This window comes from Natator depressus, chromosome 7 (assembly GCF_965152275.1).
Source record: "Natator depressus isolate rNatDep1 chromosome 7, rNatDep2.hap1, whole genome shotgun sequence".
NCBI lineage: Eukaryota > Metazoa > Chordata > Testudines > Cheloniidae > Natator > Natator depressus.
Genome location: NC_134240.1, coordinates 68056028 through 68062506, shown reverse-complemented (window position 1 = coordinate 68062506; position 6479 = coordinate 68056028).

Genomic DNA, 6479 nt, shown 5'->3' with positions numbered 1-6479 from the left:
ATAGTTGAGTGGTGGGGCTCAGGATCCCAGGGAGTCCCTAGCAGTTTATGTCTTATGTTCCTAAATGCTCATGCTGAATTCAGGTCTTCAGCCAGCCACCTGCATGGGTCAGGAAGGGATTTCCTCCAGCTGTTGCTCCCCCCATGTATTCTGTTGTGTTTTTTTTTTTTTTTGTCTTCTTCCTTTGAAGAATCAAGATGGCCATGGCTAGAGATGGGAGACTGGACAGGTTGGGTCAGTGCTCTGAGGTGGCACCGAGCATTCTCTCTCTCAGGTGCTTGGCTGGCTGGTTCTTGCTCACATGTGCAAGGGCTAACTGATCACCATAAGTGGGATCGGGAAGGACTTACCCCCAGGTCAGATTGGCAGTGACCTTGGGAGGTTTTCATCTTCCTCTGCGGCAAAGTTGGTGTGGGTCACTTGCCAGGATTATATGGGTATATCTCACTTAATCATTTCTCTGCCATTGTGGAAGCCTCAGGCACTGGTGCATCTCAGACCCTTCTAGTCTCTGCCTGGGGCACATAAAGATTAGTCTGCTGTGAGCTGTAATATTTTGGTCTAATTTTGGTTGGTGAGTTCAGTGTGTGGGTGCTGGGTGGTATTGGGGGCCTGTGATATACAGGAGGTCAGATGAAATGAGCTGGTGGTCCCTTATGGCCTTAAACTCTATGACTCTGTATTCAGGTCTGCCATGATATTCACATAGGCCAAGATTTTCAAAAATAGAAGCTTAGCATTGGGCTCCTGACTCCAAATAAAAGGCCCAATCCAAAGCTCATTGAAGTCAATGGAAGTCTTTCCATGGATTTCAATTGGCTTTGGATCAGGCCTAATGTGACTTGATTTTCAAAAGTGCTGAGCATTCAGCTGCATCTATTCAGGCATCCTGACGCCCATATATTTGTGACCTTACCTGCCAAATTCCCACTTCTCCTATATTGTTCATTTTAGCTTAACACTATATGTAGAAGCTAGTAAGATCCCTTGTTATCAGTGAATGCACAGGTACAGAGTGAGAATTATGGAACATCTGGGTTTTGTCTCTAGCCTGCTCAGTGAGCTTGGCAAATTGCTTCACCTTTCTTTGCTTCAGTTTCCCCATCTGTAAAAGGGGATAATAATAAGGCCCTCCTTTGTAAAGTGCTTTGAGATCTACTGATGAAAAGTGCTCAGTAAGAGCTAATTACTATTATTATATTTCAGAGTAGCAGCCATGTTACTCTGTATCCGCAAAAAGAACAGGAGTACTTGTGGCACCTTAGAGACTAACAAATTTATCTGAACATAAGCTTTTGTGGGCTACAGCCCACTTCATCAGATGCATAGAATGGAACATATAGTAAGAAGATATATATACATACAGAGAACATGAAAAGGTGGAAGTTGCCATACCAACTCAGATTCTTAGGCCAAACAGGTAAAAAGTTAACAACAAAACCTAGGGAGGGTCCCATAATTTTGTGCACATTTCTATGTCAGGAGAAAAAAAGAACCCCCATGATTCTTAAACATTTTATATATCCCTGTGCTATATGAACTACTCCCATTAAATGAGTGTATACATGAAACCAGTATTGAAACTGGGAAGTCATTCTAACAGAGCACTGTAGAAAACTGCTTTATACCTTCAGGCATAAACTGGGTTTGGAGCGAATTCCTTGTAATGCTGAAGTGTCAGAGGAAAGCAAAGTGGTAAATAACTTAAATTACTAACCATTGTTTAGGGTACCTGAATTTGAAGGAGAGGAGAAGAGATGTTTGTAAATACACTCATTAAGATGGTCATTATCTTATTCAGTCATAAAAGGTGAGAGAGTTCACTGCTCGGTTGTTTTTTTCCTGAGTAATGCTCTGATCCAGGAAAACACTCAACCATGTGCTTACGTCTGTTCCTATACATGACAGCACTTACACCCATGCTTTAAATTATGCATGTGCTTAAATCCCACGACTTCAGTGGAGCTAAACACATGTATAAAGTTAAACAATTGGCTTATGTGTTGTCCTTAATAGGGATGCTTTCCTGAATCAGGGCCTAAAATGTTGTATCTCTAGAGACAAGGGGCTGCACTAAATCAAATTACAGATGATTTAAGTGAACGTCTTCTCAAAATCTGCTCATAAAAGTGCAGTATTTCCCAACCTGACTGTGCCCTGGTTTCATTCCCTCTTTCTCTAGGAGTCACCAGAATAGCTCATGAGGTACCAAGAATAGAAGACCAATGATAGTGAGGAAAGCTGAATGACTCCAAATCTATTTCCCATGCAAACATGGTTCTGCTTCTTCGGGTAAAGGGATGGTGACCAATTCTTAGACACCTATCTCTTCCTCCCTCTCTGTTGTGAAAACCCTGAGTGTAGCTCTCCACTGGATCAGCTCCCGGTAAGCTGTCCTGGCTTCAATGTGTTAACTCAAGCTTCTTTTCTCTGTTCCCACAGGGTCCATTTCCTCCATGAGCACCACCAATAGATTCTCCATGAGTGGTCTGTGGCTTTATGGAGAGTTGTATGGGAGAAAGGGGAGAGTGATGGGTATGACAAACAAGAATAAAAAAGGTAAGAGGACAACAGAAGGAAAAATACACAGGAGAAAAATAGGATAAGATGGGGCAAAAAGAGCAGATAAGGACAGCATAGAGAAAGGGAGGGGGGAAATGGGCAAATAAAAGGGAGTGATGACATTAAGGCACAAGTTGTCTGGGGCCAGGCCAAAGCATCAATTCTATCTCATATCTAAACTATTTTCTTACACAGCCCTCCACACCCCAAGTATTTGTGCAGCTCCCAGGGATTAAAAAGCAGAAATAACAATTCTCTGGGGGCTCTGACAAAAATGACCAAGAATCACCAACATAGGGGCTTGTTAGATTTCTGAAATAAAGTACAATGTGTGGAAAGGCAGCCTGAGTTTCAACATATGTGCACCCTGAAGGACACTTTTCTTAAATCCTACCCTGACCTGCAAGAGAAGAGATTATTGCATCATGTCAACACCGAGGTGCACTGACAGGAAAAGCTGTGTGTGGGCTGTGCACAATGCATGCTTGGCACTCCAGCCAGTGCTGGAAGTATTTGCATGAGCATTAAGCAGCTAAGAAAATCATGACAGTTCCTTGGCCTCTGAGGAATATTTTGTAGAGAAATAATACCTAAATTTTTGCTATAAAGTTTCCTTGGCTTTTGGATGATTTCCTGATTGCTATCTATATATTTTAGACTCTTTATTTTGTCAATTTTTTTTTCTTGCTGCCTAGCCTGCTGGACCAACCTGGGACCTAAAATCTTTCTGGGTAGTGCATTGTCACCAGTGACTGAAATTTTGTGCATTACATTCTGTCCTCATTAACATCTGTGCCACCACATTGTCTTCAAAGAGATCACACAGGGCTCACTGGGAGCAGAATTTGGCCCTACATTTTGACATTAACGAATGATTCTGTCAATGATGTATGAGACAGAAGCTAGTACAATACATTTTCCCATTGTTGGGTTGGCTCTGCAGGGCTACCAAGAGTAAAAAATAGTAAAAGCTCATTATAGGGCCTGATCCAAAGACCATTGAAATCAAAGGAAAGATTCACACTGGCTTCATTGGCTTTGGATATTGCTTTCTAGTCACTAAAGTCAGCTGATCTGGATGAATGCACACAGGGAGCTGACCTGATAGGTAAGGAGGTGCTGTTTTTACAAAATAACTTTCCTGACAATGGCTGCACTTTCAGATCATGGGAGTCAGCCAGATTGAGTAGATTTTGCAGCATCGAGCCCACTATCGCGAGAGTGGGAAAGGGGAAAATTGGGCATATGCAGTACTTTATTATGTTCCTTTTGCCTTGACAGTTACACAGTCTTGCCATTTTACAAATATTTAACAAATTAAGGAATTTGGGAAAAGAAGCCAAATTAAATATTATTGCAACCTATAATGGCTCATGGTTGGTAACAAACTTTCTTAAAAACAACATGTCAAGGGGATCCATGACCATGCAATAGTTCCATGCACAAACATTTCTGGTTGTGTTACTGCTGATATTAAAACTATATCTAGAAGCAGTTCAAACTGGAAGTCTTACAAGGATCAGTAGCTATACAGCATTTCTAGAATATTATCAGCATATGCACTTCAGTTATACTTGATGATTCATAGATTCCAAGGCCAGAAGGGAAAAATCTGATTTAGTCTGACCTCTCACTTAACACAGGCCATAGAATGGGTGATCCTCTAAAGGTCTGCAAGATTAGTTCACATCTCCAGAAATGTGGATTACTAAAGGGGAGCTGCAAAGGCAAAACAAACAGTGGTCCCTGCAAGCTCACTGGCAGTTCCCCTTTAGTTACTCACATCCATCAGTGTTCGCAGGACTGGGGCTTGTTTTGGAGTTCTTGTTTCTTGGTAGGTAGCCTGGTAGATCTGTGTATGGGTTTTGATTTTTCTGTTTGTGTTTTAGCTTATAAATATTTAGAACGTCAAATCTTGTCTGCTCTGTTTTTGCTGGAGGTTTCCTTGGAGGACTAGAGAACTAGAGTGAAACCTTTCTCTGCCCTCGGTTGAAGACGAAAAGGTTCTGAAACTTTCACTCAGAAAGCTTTTCTCTCAGGTGTTTGTCTGGATTTAACAAAGAGGAATGTTTGTCGCTTGGTTTTATGTAACTTTAAAAGTTAATATGAACTTTGAATGTTATACATTAACTGGAGTTAATATAATTACCCATGTAGGTTGGTGTTACTCTTTGGTCTTCTAAAAATGACAAACTTTTCTTTTCAACATATCAATTTTTCTTCAATCATATCAATGCCGCATTTACTCACATTGCATACAGACTCGGGCAGATCCCATGGCAATGGAATAATGACAACAGACACCAAGTGAAGAGCTGTCCCACTGTGTGGCCATAGTCATTAGACATGGGCAAACAATGCAGGAAATTACTGGTGTAAATTATTGTTCTCGGGAATGAATGCAGAAAATGAAAGTCTCAAGAATACTTTTGCAAGTATGTATTAAAGCAAAGATTTGAAGCAGAAGTGTCTATCAAGTCCTCCTCCTGCTTGTAAAATAATCATAATAATCAGTGGGGGAGAAGTATATAGTCTGATGCCAAATTGGAGAGTGACAAAGAGTAACAGCTTCATTGCTGTTTAACTTGCAACGTATACAGAGCAACCAATATGTCCAGTACCGATCCATGTATCAGGTACATCACCATTGCAACGGGATGAAAAATATATCATAGGGCTTAATCCGATGCTTTCTGAAGTCAGTGGAAATTTTCCCATTTACTTCAGTTGGCACTGGACTGAACCCATAATGATTTTTTGTAAATGAACTAATCTTTATGATTCTCTTTTGCAGTGGTACAATAGGTGCTGGGGACTCTGTTTCTGCTGTATGGTTAGTTTGTGTTTGGTAACATTTGTTCAGTGAACATGCATTTGCACACACACACACATACACACACAAACTAAAATCTCTCTCTCTCATCCCACACCAAACACTGGCTACCTGATGCTTGAAGTACCTTTCCCAGACCTGAAGAAGAGCTCTGTGCGGCTTGAAAGCTTGACTCTCTGACTGACAGAAGTTGGCCCAATACAAGATATCCACCTCGTCTCTCTAATATCCTGGGACTAGCATGGCTACAACTACACTGCATGTCAAAAAAAGATTTCAGTAGACAGCCTGAGCAATAGTTTCCTTTGATCCATTTGTAACTCGATCTCAGCATCTCAGCTACATATAAATATTTTGTTTCTTCCCCAAGGCTTAGGCTGAGGTTGGGTACATTCCAGAGCAGTTCAGGCACAACCATAAAGATTTCCTAATCAGCCTTTTTAGAAAAATGGTGGTGTTTTCCACCTCCCTTAAATTAAAGGTGTGACAGTCAGTGCATGTCTAGTTGCTGGGGACTAGTAGGAATTACAGAAATTTTAAGATGGACTCTAATTAGCAGATGAGAAAGCAGAAGAAGGAGGAGGCTGAATAGAGATTGTTTATAAAATCAGATCAGCGGAATCTCTATTACTCAGGTACTAGTTCATGTACAGTATTTCCTTTCAGAACAGCACACAAAGAGTGCAAATGTACAAGACCTTCCAGGGGAGAATCACACTTAGAGATGAAAATGAAAACCAGGAAACAAAGTCATATTGTGCTTAACAAACTTTACATCCCTCACCCTTTTGACAGGAAAGGGACAAGCTTATACAACTTTCTTCTATTTCTGTGTGATCACAACACACGCTTGAGAACACTCTCAGCAAACAGCCCCAAACTAGGGGAGAGCTAAACCAAAAGAACCACTGAACTGAACGGAAGCTAGAACTCCTTTACTAACTCCTGTGAATTGAATCTTTATGGCTACCGATCTTGCACAGGCTGAATACTGAGTTACTGAAAAGTGAGTTAATAAGTGAAATATCCCAATATTAACTTGCTCCCCTCCCAGGAAATGGGCTCTCCCAGTTTCCTCACATGA